General features: G+C 39.3%; 1 protein-coding gene across 3 annotated transcripts in view; it reads left to right on the top strand.

The window, feature by feature from the left end:
* The window catches only part of SLC16A7 (solute carrier family 16 member 7), a 132,115-nt gene that overhangs the window by 37,490 nt on the left and 80,833 nt on the right, over positions 1-13,792 (top strand). The window contains exon 1 of one of the 3 annotated variants that reach the window (XM_030548874.1): positions 5,424-5,482. The exons of the other annotated variants lie outside the window; for them this stretch is intronic. The gene's annotated coding sequence lies outside the window, so the exon portion shown is untranslated. Of the gene's footprint in view, positions 1-5,423; positions 5,483-13,792 lie in introns of those variants that run through there. 3 annotated transcript variants of the gene reach the window in all.

Here is a 13,792-nt window from a genome sequence, read left to right as displayed (position 1 = left end):
GGCTGGTCTTGTGCTTCCAAGAGACCAAAATTAAAACTCAGTGGAGAAGAAGCTTGCCAGAAGTTGGGAATGGTTGACTGGGGATGAATCGCTTGATGATTACATCTTCTGTTCATTCCCTCTGAAGCACCTGGCATTGGCCACTGTTGGAAGACAGGATACTGAGCTAGATAGACTATTGGTCTGATGCAACATGGCTGTTCTTATGCTCTTCAGAAGATGCGTATACAATGTTAGATCATATTGTAACCTGAGGGCAAGAAGCATGAAGGGAGAATCCAGAGGAGGAACTAGGCAAGCCAGAACAGAAGAGTTACTATCGAGTCATGAGGTCCCCTAATGGCCCTCATGCCCTGTCACAATGTCATGTTACATTACCAAAGGGAATGTGTTGGGGGCTGGGGAAGTGGGAATTAGAAAGGATATATGCTGTCCTGGTGTGTGTCAGTGATGCTATGACATATTGTAGAAAGGGAGGGCTGAGAAAAGGCCAAAATGAAGATGACAGCTGATTATTACAGCATGGGGAAGGGCACATAACATCAAAGTGGGAGGCAAGAATTACCACAGCCACAAGTCAGTTTTCTAAAACTTTCTGATGCTGGCTGGGCAGAGAGAAACTTGATGAGGCCAGTACTGACTCAGTCTAAGAGAACGAGGACCAATATGTTCATGATAGGCTTGGCTACATGGGATTGGACTGTTTAAGTTTAGATATCTTGTCTAAACTGGTAGAGAGGTGGAAATATCTCATCTGAGAAGTGTGGAGCAGCGTGGATACATCCAAATTCCCAGAGAGCCTTAATATTCATCCCTGAAAGTAGATGTCTTGAAAGATCTGTTGGATGAGGACAAACTGATGTCTTTTTGAATCTTAAGGGTAAATATGGTCTCAGGGACAAACAATTTTTATTGTTATGCAGCTGCACACCAGCCTGATACAAATACATGTAGTGACAAAATAAAGAGGATTTTTTTTTTTAAAAAAGAGTCTTTACAAATTATTTTAATCTACTCTGGGACTACAAACATGATTATGCACTAATAATAATTGTACTGTAATTTCATAGCATCAATACAGGATGGAGTTAAAGATGTCTGGGTGCCTTACGTGCATTTCCTTATCTTAATAGATTTGAATTTCTTTTAAGGTTATCTTCAACTTTGAATTTCCTGGAGTTGTAAAACCTGTTTTAGGGATAATTACATTATCTCTTAATGTTTTTACCATGAAATAACTGATATATACTCAACTTAATCTTAATTCCAGTTTAATTTAGATTTTTATAAATATGCGACTAATAATAAAACATAAATGTAGCTTTCTTGATAAGGAATTTCTGCAATGAGTAAAATAAATAGCCCAGATATTATTCTGAAATTCATTTGTAACAAACAATCAGTTGATCAAATGCTGTATATTATGTCTGTTAGCATAACTAAATTCTCATAGTATTTAACATTATATTACTTAATATCTCACCTCTGATCCTTGATGAAGAGTTGCAGAATATGAAAAAAGCCTTGTAGGATGTGGTTTACCTCTCAAGTGAAATGCATTATATTTTGTTTTTTTGTAAGTAGTATATTTGTCCACAATGATCTCATGTTATTAATTTCTAACTTGGCATGGGTGATTTAAATCAGCAGCATGCTAACATCTGGCTTCATAGTCTGGATGAACTACTTGTGCAATAGCAGCATGTGATGAAAATGGCAAGCAGTGTACATAACTTCAGCTGGTTAAGCAGGCTGAAAAAGCAGTCAGTCTGAGACGTTAATGTAGGAAAATGTAATTAGCTTCGTAATAAAAGTTACAGCAATTCAAGAAGTGGATATCAACCTAGGAACATAGTGCTATCACTGGGCAATCAAACTGGTCAGTTGGAATGCTGGACTTTGCTAGCAGTCACAGTGGTCTATATTGCATAGTGGAATGCATGGGTTTGAGAGGAAATTACAGAGGCAAAGCCCTCTTTGCTGTGAGTATCATAGATTTCACAAAGTACAGTCTCAAGGGGAGAGATGAAGTTTCCTATGTCATCACAACTGTCCCTGTGGTCAGATGTTTGGCTGTGTGTGTGTATTTTCACAGTGTGCCATTCCAGCTCTGTGCAGATGATGGGTACAGCAGACCTCGATCAGCCTGCCCAATAAATCGACAGACTTGGTTTTCAGTGAAGGCACCAGGCCAGGTTTATTGCTGACGAAGCATGGTCCTAGCTCCCCGGATCAGTGTCTGCAGTTACACAAGCACATGTATGCTCATGACAAGGGACACAGCTCAGTCAGTGGATCAACCACTGCCCCCTAAGGCTGGCCAAAGACACTCCCTCTCAGACACCACTTTATGTTTATATACAAGTTACATATTGCCCTGCTGACATAGTTAATTACTGCCCCCTAACATGGTTTGTACCACCCATTACCTTGTACATGTTGGTTTCATCAAAACATCTCTATCCATCACACTGTCATCCTGATCTTGTCTTTAGGAGGGGTAAGTCTGTTCTCCTTATCTTTGGGGAGTGTGATTTGGTAAATTTTTCTGGAATGTGTGTGCACGAGTGTCCTGTGCTTAGTACTTCTTAGGAATGTGTGTGTGTTTTTGCAACACCAGCCCTATTCTTGCCAAGTTCATGTATTGGACAGTGATCCTGCAAGCAGGAATCTGCTTTGTAACAGGGTAGGGCCTGACTTGGCCTGACTTTTGCTAACTTTGCTTTATGTCAGCAGGGCTTGGTTACACCAGGCCCCTTGCCTCAGGCTCTCTCTTTCTACTATGGTCCCATCAGTCAATTCACAAAATTGGAACTAAAGAGAAGGGTTAATTTGCAGTGCAACCTACAATACGGAGTGTCAGCTTGGTACGTTCTCTGTAGGAGGACTAAGGTTAAAGAAAGAAAAAGAAATCCGTGAAAGGTATTGCAACCCTTCCATGATAAAAAAAATAGGTATGCCTCAGTTTCCCACTCTTAGTAGGCTAATTTAGTTTTTCAGCTACACCAAGAGTTTCCTCTTCCAGGGTAACAAAAATCTAAAACTTTTACCCTGTCTTATCTCTGGGCAACAGCCCCCCATCAAAAGCCTATCAGTTTTCCTCCTTCTCCAGGGATAACTGCATCTCATCCACTCATTCTCTCTCTCTCTCTCTCTGGGTCACATCCCTCACTGAAATTTTCCACCCATCCAAAATGCCACGCCAACATCCCCTGGTGGCCCTCAGAATCAGAAAGGAGCTCACAAGCACAAACTACAGTGGTGAGACCACCACCTCTCCTCAACTTCTCTCCCCCTAGAGCTAATTCCTTTGACTCTGCTACAATCCTTTAATTCTCCTCTCAGAATTAGCCTTTTCAGGCTTTCGAGCCAAAATAAAATCCTTCTCTCTCAGTGTATTTTACCCAGCCACATGGCTGTCTTTTTAGGCCCTCTTTCCAGGTCATGGTACTAGAGAGAGACAGAGCCTCCGCCACTCTTAGCAGAGATGTCTACATGAGGCCTTACTCCCTCCCTGGTCTCTCCTTACTTATCTGGGCACAGAGTTTAATTATATTCCTATCTCTTTTTTCCCCAGAATTCCTGGCTATTGCCTACAGTTTTCAGGGTCCCTTTGGAAACTACAAGCTCTAGAATGTCTTTGTTCTGAGTTGAACTGGGAATAGAGCTTTTCTGGGCTAGGAGCTTGTCTTAAGCAGCCAGCATGCCTTATTGCAGGCATTAAACACATGGGCCCTGATTCTGCTCTCACACCAATTTTACAGTGGTGTAACTCCATGAACTACAATGGGGTTAAAAGTGTGAGAGTGGAGTATATGATACGACAAAAGTAATTGTGCACCTCTTGAGAGGGTTTTATGATACATACATTTACAACTGCCAAAGGTCATGCAAATCTCAGATTGGACTATTTAGTCACATGAGACATTACAAACCATCTACATCATAGGCTGCAATTTCCACTGTCTCTCACAGATAAAAGGATGCCAACATCTCTGACAGGCCACTCATTGTGTCATAGGCATGCTCAGCAGCTTGAAGAATCTGAAGCTCTGACCATCCATTTTCATTTTTTGTAACAAAAATATTTTATTAATTTTTTTCATATTACTTTCTAAGGTTCTTATTGTTTTTAACTCTTTCTGTTCTCCCAGAATTTCTTTGCTGAGTCCAACATTCCTTTATTATTTTCTTCATTTCTCCCTCTCCTGCGAGCACATGCTCCTTCACATTCATAGCTAAAATCACTGTATTTATTTAAACATATATATGGCTCCAGACCTAAGTTCCCTGTAAGCTGTGTGGCTGCACAGTAGCCTATTTAGCACTGCGCAGGTGCTCAGGGAACCTGCCATGGCTGGAGAAGGGGCACTCCTTCCCTGGCCCCAGCCCAACCTGCTATGACGAGGGAAGGGGTACCCATCCTGCAGCCCCAGCCCTGGAGCTGCCAGAATGGAGAGAGGCACCCCTCCCCCCCAGCCCAGGTGCTGCTGCCAGGAGATAGAGTCCTCTCTCCCTGCTGTAGCCCCGGAGCACCCTCGTGCACCCCAAGCCCCTCATCCCCAGCCCCACCTCAGAGCCTGCATACCCCTGCACCCTCCCACACTCCAAACCCCTCAGCCCTGCTCCTACCCCAGATGAATTTTGTTATGTGAACCAATATGAAGGTGATATGTCACACATCACTTGCATATTGGTGCACATGACAAACTTCATTCCACACGTGTGTGGGAAAAATTAGAAGGAACACAGCTCCAGACATGAAAATATCTTTGCTTCATGGACATTTCAGGACACATCCACCTTTGCCTCCCTCCCACAAATCCTAAAATCTTTGTACATGGAGGGTCAGATTCCAATCACTCATATCACTGTAAAACAGGAGGAACTCCACTGAGGACAATGGAATTACAATAATATGAGATAAGAATAAGGTCTATATTCCATTCTAGTCCAAACCTTTTTTTTTTGAAAATCTGTATTAAAATGCTAGCCTCCTTTTCTGACACCTTCCCACTGACTGAAAATTTTCATTTATTATATTTACTTTACAGTAGGAGTTTTAATGTTCCCTGGCAGTTTCAGAAACTGTAATAGAAATCATTTTACTAAACTCCAATAGACGCAAGAGTTAAAGTTCGGTGAAACAATCTCCTAATAACTTTTGTCATCTGTGACTTTCACACAGTATCTTTGAGTGCCCTATTCAGTTGCTATAACAACATCTGTTGTTGGAAACTTCAGGTTGTATTTGTCACATGCATACCACTCGAATGGAAGTAGGAAAATTATACGTTAGCTTTGACATCGTATCACATGACATGCCTAATTTATCTGGATGTAACTGGCTGAGAGTGGTTCAGCCTGTTACTTAGCTGGCATAAATTTACTTCCTTGTTGGCTTTGTGGACCATTAGTCATTAATTTTAAGTAGTAGCAAAGTGCTTTGCAGTTTGATTACGGGAGGAACTAATTGTGTAAGGTATGGGATTATTTACAATGGAAAATAAATTAAAATGAGTGTGTAGATGTTTTTAAAATTCTTTTTGGCTTCATTTCTAATGTTTGTCACTGTAGTTTAGTAATATCTTTGTTGTTGGGACATCTTTCAAAACATGTTATGCAATATGTACGAAACATTACAGGAGTTTTCAGAAATTCCTCCAAAGCTGGAAATTTGAGTTTAAAGGAAAAGTCTTCAAATTGTAAAATAGAATTAATTATGCTGGCTATCAAATAGTTTGGGTGCATATTTATGTAGTTTGTAACATTGATTGAGCTCTGATATATTTCTCTGTAAAAATATTAAACCTTTTCTTGACATCATTGTTGATGTTATTAACAAAAAGTCTGCTCCTGCTCCAGTTTAAGTCAATGCAATTTTTCCTTTGGCTTCAATGGGAAATGGACCAGACCATAGACTTGGAAGATTTATAAGTTCTAAATATTTAAGGTTTTGTTTACTTCATTTCTCTAGGCTGAGCCAACTGATTATTGTCAGTGATCAGATATTGTTCTGTATCTCTGTTGGCACATCTAGCACTTTCTTTAAATACCTTTGTAAAAGCACATTTTTCTTCAGGTATTTGGATATTCATTTATTCACAGGTTAGAAAGAATCACTAAGGGAAGAAAAATGTTTTGCATTTTTAGTGGTACCTAAAAATTTTAAATTTTAATTAAGAAACAAATGTAACACATTCCAAGAATAAAACTTTACAGTACCACTAGGTTTTGAAGTATCTGTGAAAGAATGCTTCCATTGCTGCTTTGTTAATTCTGCGTTAATTTATAACTACCAAATGAAAGCCTCCAGCCTCAACAATTAAGAAAACTATAGATAGTTTGAATTGGTTTATCTTCAAAATGTTACTCAGTAGCACAAGATGTTATTTATTATTTATACCACAGCAACACCCAAGGGCCACAGTTAGAATCAGGAGTCCAAGGTGCTGGGAGATGAACAAACATAAAATAAGAGTGTCTCTGTTCTGGTCTGTGCTTCCAATATAAATAGATGGAGACTTAAACTCCAAGTGCCACATTTTCAAAAGGTTTTTAATCCAGTCTCCATTTCTGTGTGTGCAACTTTGTATGTTCAGTTTTTGTTTACTGTCTTGCTCACAGAAGGCCTGATGCTTCATTTTCCTCCACCTTATGATGTCATTTGCACATGTGCAAAATGAATAAAGAGCAACTCAGAGTCAGAGCATAGATGCCCAACATTTTCTGAAAAAAAAAGCTCCTTTAAGTTGTTTCTAGTTGATTTCACAAAAACAGAATTTTGAAATATCAGTAATCAGTTTTGAAAATCATGGCCTGTGAGTCCTGGTTTAAACAATAAGATCATTCTTCCTTTCTAGACCAATCCTCCTCTTTATTTTTATGATATTACTCACAAACTGGGAATGAAATGTAGTGTACCCAAATAAAGGCCAAGTTTTGAAAATTCATCCATTATGTTTTTTTAATATTCCATTTCCTCCATCCATTATCTAAGCAGTTATTAATTCACCTACCTCCATCCACCACATCTTCCTCCATTATTGTCATGCTATCATAAACATTTCATGTAACTTTGGGCCTGTGAATCATGCTAAAAATCTAGCTGCTTATAACTACAACTAAGAAGCTCTATGAATAGTTTTGTATAGTTTGTCAGCAATCAAGAACCCTTGATTTTTCTACCTTTGGAACCTGAACTATTTAAATTAGAGAGGGGAAATAAAGTTTGGGGGAGATTTTGCAGCTCCTTGAGTGCTACATATAAATAGCTTTTTTGCCCCTCCTAAGTAATTTGATCCAGAAGGTGAGCTGTTGCTATAAGATAAAAGCCCTTTTGGCTACTCAGTTTTCTGCATTGTTTCTGATCCCTATAGTATCTACAATGATCTTACTTTCTAGTTATATTCATAGTAAGGGGAAACTTATGTGGGACCAAGCCCCTAAGACTGCATATTTTGCAGGAAACAGTGAATCTCACTATAGCAATGAGGGGACCATAGCTCTTGGTGTGTACTGAATACCCAGACAAGAAGTTAAAGGTTTGGGAAGTTGTGAAAGGGAATTTAAATGATGTAAAAGTTTTCAAGAATCATAACCCTACAAGAGAATAAAAGCTCTGCTTCTAAGATGAAGTTTCTGAGCAATTCTTTTTTGATGAAGAGCTATAAAATAAAACCCAGCAGTTTGTCCCAGAACTATTTATTGCCCTTTCCAAAATTTGTTGGATGATTTCACAGTTGAAAATTGTTATATGCTCCAATTCTTTTCCAGAAACATTTTGCACTCTGCACTGCTTAGTTTGAGGAGAGAATGGAGATTGGAAGAACTGAGGGATGACCCCATCTATATCCATACAGAGCTTTAAAAATAATAGAATAAAAAGATTATTTTATACTACAGTTCCATACATGCAACTGCATATTCTATTGGACCTTTCCGATCTCACTAAAGTTAATGAAAGGACTTCCATTGATTTCAATGGGCACTGGATGAGGCTCAATAGGCTGCACCCAATCTGAACAGGTCAAAAGTTTCTTCCTGAAATACATAGACAAAACATCTATTTTCAGCAAATTTCAAAATAGCATTTGGGTCTTCCCCCCACCTTTTCAGCTTCATGAAAAAATGAGTAACACTATCTATTATTCCTTGAAAGACTCAGAACGTTTCCTGTGGAACTGTTAAGGTTTTCAAGGATTTCTGATTGCTTGTCACAGATTATCATCATCATGCTGAGGACTAATTATTAATTTTTTTTTAATTCTCTGAATGCTATATATTGTACACTAACGGAGAAGCCTACCCTGGCTTCGCTAATTTATGTAAAAAATATAGAATTAGGCTTTCTCTGAGTGAACAAAAGCGAACAAGCAACAAAAGCCAAAGAAGCCATAAACTAAGTGAGAAGCAAAAATCAGAGAAGTGAAAGTTGATTGCCTATTTTGTAACAAGTGTACATGGTTTAACATGAATCAACTTAGACTTTTTTACATAAACAACTCGCCTTCCCCTACCCTTGCTTGATTTAACACAGAATATAAGTGCATGCAGGGTCAATGAGGGTGAACCAAGGCTCTGGTCACAAGAATACAAAGGTGACCTTGTTCTACTATGATGTCAGATATTTTATCTGAATCCTCAATCGAGTCCTCCAGCTACTGTATCCTTGAGAGAGCTAGCATAGATATTAAAATATTGGAAACATGAAGGACACTGGTTAAATAAGAAGTGTGTGACAAGTTCAGTGGACCGAATGAATGACAAAATGCAATCAAAGCTTCAAGAAATGTTTATGCACACAGCATTCTGATGTATAAGTGAAATAAATGTATTGCTTTCCTGTATTGTCTGTTGCAACTATTCTGTTTATTTCATTATGAACAAATTCTGCTTTAACACTAAAAATAGGCCTAATTCACTTCCTCTTCCTTTTTCTATTTAACAGGCATATATACATACTGCAAAATACAGACAGCCATTAATTGGGCTTATGCAGAATGCTTTTTGTTGTTTATCTCTGCTAGGCAATGTAAAACACAATACTACTTCTCCAGATATGTCACTGGCTTTGATTTCATGTGTAAAGCCATACCTAATTTGGGTCCTGAGCCCTGGCTAAATCACAGTCCACCTCTCCGTTTCTGGTCGTTTGCAACACTTAAAATCAGCTGAGCTACGTCTGTATCTTGGACTGGAACTTTGGGGGACTAGATGCAGGACATTCTTGGTTCAAGGCCCTTGGCATTAGAATCTGCTTTCAGTATTGGTCTCTTGAATACCTAATTTGTTGACCTTCAGACTATAATGGAAAGCTCATCTGTTGACTTCCATTAAGGAAATACAGTGGGATGAATTTTACAGAGGTGGTTGCTTCCTATTATCAAGGTTGCTACTAGGCTGCCCTCCACTTTGGTTTGGAAAATTTAATTAGTCTGGAAATTGTCAGATTTATTTTGAAGACATGGGAGAATATTTTTGCAAAGCCTTAAGAATTTGCTTTAAGCATTTGTGAGCTAGATCGTTAAAAATTCTCATGATCCGAAATGTTGACTTTGCCTATTGTTTGTCTCATTCTGTAGTTCAAAATGGCTTGTTATTGTTCCCCCTTTGAGATTTCCACATACATATATCTTGAAAACTTGTGTGCTGGATCAAAAATGAAGAAAATAAATTACAATTAAACCAAGTCATTAATTTAATTTCCTTTGGATAGTTTTAGGTTCAATCCTGTTCCAACTGATTTCAGTGGGAGTTTTTTGCCACTTACTTTAGTGAGAGAAGTCTTGGACACTATGGCCTAAACTTTCAAAAACATGAGCTCTGTTTTTTAGTCTCAGTTGGAGTCCCCAGCATAAAACAACTATGTTTTGATGTCTTCTTATTTCTAGGTTTAAGTCATATTGAATTTGTTCTGAAGACACTGAATAAACTAAATACTTTTTTTCAAATGGAGCCTTCAAAATAATTATTGGAAAGTTTTGTGTAGTGTCTAGGCTTTCTAGTTTCCCTTTACCAGCCCAGTGAAACCCCATTATATCACAACACTCAAAACATAAATAGATTTGACTGACTATCCCCAGCAACCTTACTGTTGCTTTTTAATCTTTATACAGTACAAGAGTGATAAGCACTTTAAAAATGCAGATAGATTAGATAGATTTTGACATTGGCTTGTGCAAGACGCAATTTTCAAGGACAGAAATAATAAAATGTTTAAGGATTTTCTATTGAAAAACTAGACACAATTCTCCATCACTGAAAACTGATTGAGAAAAGAAAAAAGCCAATAGAGAATATATTCCACAATAGCCCCCCCCCCCATCAGTGATTTATTTCAGTGGCCAAAACAAAGATACCAGAGTTGGTGCTTATATAAAATGCATTCTCTTTGAGAGCTTTTCATGACGCTTTAAAAATGCTGGGGTGATATTTTCCTTGTAGACAGTACATTTTCAGTGACAGATTCTTTCTACAATTTCCAAATAGCTAGAGGAATATGGATTTTGTTTTATAGCCATTATTAGTTTGGTCAGCTCAGCTCATCCCTTTAATTTAAAGATAGGATGACTCCCTATTCATAACATATCAAATAACTTTATCTTCATTTACCTATGTAATAGACACTGACAAAAACAGCCCTGGGGAATTCAGAAACTATCAAAATGATCCCAAAACTTTGTTTAAAAAACCTAGTTAATGTTGCTAGATGATTATCTATGGACTTTTATTTATTTAGATTTAAATAATAACTCTAAAGATGCCTATTCAAGACCCACAGGACACTAACACTATATTAATATCATACTTAAATCTCAACAGAATTAAAACTCAACAGAATTAAAACAATCAATTCAACAGGACTTCAGCCAGCCAGCCAACTACAGAAGCTCCTTTACACCTGTTCATCAATATGGTATACATACCTTCAGCACTCTCCAGAACCCATCTCAAGTTTCTTTTTGGAGCATGCCTGCAAGGTCACCACATTTGGGCTATTTCAGAGGGGGGGGGGGAGCAAATTCCAGGGTTTCTGAGCTCTCACACACAATGCCCTGCCAGCCACTTCCTCTCTTTTATAACAAGGATGATCCATCTTGATCATTCCTGCTGACTGTAGCTGTGGCAGTATGGCACAGGAAAAGAGGCAATCCCTCACATAAGGCAATCCTAGGCCCTTTAGGGCTATATAGGTCATAACCAACACCCTGAATTCCACTGGAGACTAGTGAGCAGTCTAGATGACCCCTACGTTTGAAACCTAATAACTGATGGCAAACACACACTCAATCAAAGGGGCTGATATTACCACCATCACTTCCTTGGGCCGCTTGCCCCACTCCTCCACCATCACCTCAGTCTCATATGGGTTGAGCTTCAGCCAGCTCACTGTCATCCATGACTGTATGACCCCCGTGTTTATAGTATGTGAGCACTTTGAGCTTTAATAGATTTAGCCTCACAACCCCCTAAATGATGAGAAAGTATTACTATACCATGATTTAAATGACTGACTGAGGCAGAAAGGCTCCAGTGAACATGAATGGTCCCACTAAAGCACTTGAACACATGCTTAAGGTCACACAGAAATGCTGTAACAGAGCCAGGAAATGAACCCTGATTGCCTGAGTCCCAAGTCAGTACCTTTAATCACAAGACCTCCCTTTCATCTTACATGATCTACAAATTGCAAGTACTTAAAAGTGCACAAGTGTTTAAAAATCATAGAACTAGATGGGACCTCGAGAGGTCATCTAGTCCAGTCTACTGCACTCAAGGCAGGACTAAGTATTATCTAGGCCATCCCTGACAGGTGTTTGTCCAACCTGCTCTTAAAAATCCCCAATGATGGAGATTCCACAACCTCCCTAAGCAATTTATTCCAGTGCCTAACCACTCTGACTAGGAAGTTTTTCTAATGTCCAACCTAAACCGCCTTTGCTGTAACTTAAGCCCACTGCTTCTTGTCTTATCCTCAGAGGTTAAGAAGAACAATTTTCTCCCTCCTCCTTGTAACAACCATTTATGAACTTGAAAACTGTTATCATGTCCCCTCTCAGTCTTCTCTTCTCCAGACTAAACAAACCCAGTTTTTTCAATCTTCCCTCATAGGTCATGTTTTCTAGACTAATCATTTTTGTTGCTCTTCTCTGGACTTGCTTCAATTTGTCCACATCTTTTCTGAAATGTGGCGCCCAGAAATGGACACAATACTCCAGCTGAGGCCTAATCAGCACGGAGTAGAGAAGAAGAATTATTAGTTCTCATGTCTTGTTTACAATACTCCTGCTAATACATCCCAGAATGATGTTTGCTTTTTTGGCAACAGCGTTACACTGTTGACTCATATTTAGCTTGTGATCTACTCTGATCCCTTTCCACAATACTCCTTCCTAGGTAGTCATTTCCCATTTTGTAAATGTGCAACTGATTGTTAGAGTACTTTGCAATTGTCCTTATTGAATTTCATCTGATTTACTTCAGACCATTTGTCCAGTTTGTCCAGATGATTTTGAATTTTAATCCTATCCTCCAAAGCACTTGCAGCCCCTCCCATCATGGTATCATCTGCAAACTTTATAAGTGTACTCTCTATGCCATTATCTAAGTCAGGAATTGGCTACCTTTGGCACACGGCTCATCAGGGAAATCTGCTGGCAGGTCAGGATGGTTTGCTTAATTGCAGCATCCACAGGTTCATCCGATTTCAGCTCCCACTGGCCGCGGTTCACCATTCCAGGCCAATGGAGGCTGCGGGAAGTGGTGGCCAGCACATCCCTCTGTCTGCGCCACTTCCTGCAGCCCTCATTGGCCTAGAATGGCGAACCGTGGCCAGTGCGAGCTGCGATTGGCTGAACCTTTGGACACTGAAGGTAAACAAACTGTCCTGGTCCTTCAGCAGATTTCCCTGACAGGCCGCATGCCAAAGGTTGTCAAGTATCAGAAGGGTAGCCATGTTAGTCTGGATCTGTAAAAGCAGCAAAGAGTCCTGTGGCACCTTATAGACTAACAGATGTATGGGAGCATGAGCTTTCGTGGGTGAATACCCACTTCATCAGATGCATGCATACCCACGAAATCTCATGCCCTAATACATCTGTTAGTCTATAAGGTGCCACAGGACTCTTTGCTGCTTATGCCAAAGGTTGACGATCCCTGATCTAAGTCATTGATGAAGATATTGACTAGAACTGGACCCAGAACCGATCCCTGTGGGATCCCACTCGTTATGCCCTTCCAGCATGACTGTGAACTAGTGATAACTACTCTCTGAGAACGATTTTCCAGTTAGTTATGCACTCACCTTATAGTAGCTCCATCTAGGTTGTATTTCCCTAGTTTGTTTATGAGAAGGTCATGCGAGACAGTATCAAAAGCCTTATGTATACCACATCTACCACTTTCCCCCTTGCACAAGGTTTGTTACCCTGTCAAAGAAAGCTATTTGGTTGGTTTGACACGATTTGTTCTTGACAAATCCATGCTGACTGTTATTTATCACCTTATTATCTTCTAGGTGTTTGCAAATTGATTGCTTAATTATTTGCTCCATTCTCTTTCTGTGTACAGAAGTTAAGCTGATTGGTCTGTAATTCCCTGGGTTGTCCTTATTTCTCTTTTTATAGATAGGCACTACATTTGTCCTTTCCCAGTCTGCTGCAATGTCTCCTGTCTTCCATGACTTTTCAAAGATAATTGCTAATGGCTCAGATATCTCCTCAGTCAACTCCTTGAGTATTCTAGGATGCATTTAATTAGGCCCTGGTGATTTGAAGACATCTAACTTGTC

Source organism: Gopherus evgoodei, chromosome 1, assembly GCF_007399415.2.
Source record: "Gopherus evgoodei ecotype Sinaloan lineage chromosome 1, rGopEvg1_v1.p, whole genome shotgun sequence".
NCBI classification, from domain to species: domain Eukaryota; kingdom Metazoa; phylum Chordata; order Testudines; family Testudinidae; genus Gopherus; species Gopherus evgoodei.
This window is presented reverse-complemented; position numbering and strand designations above follow the sequence as displayed.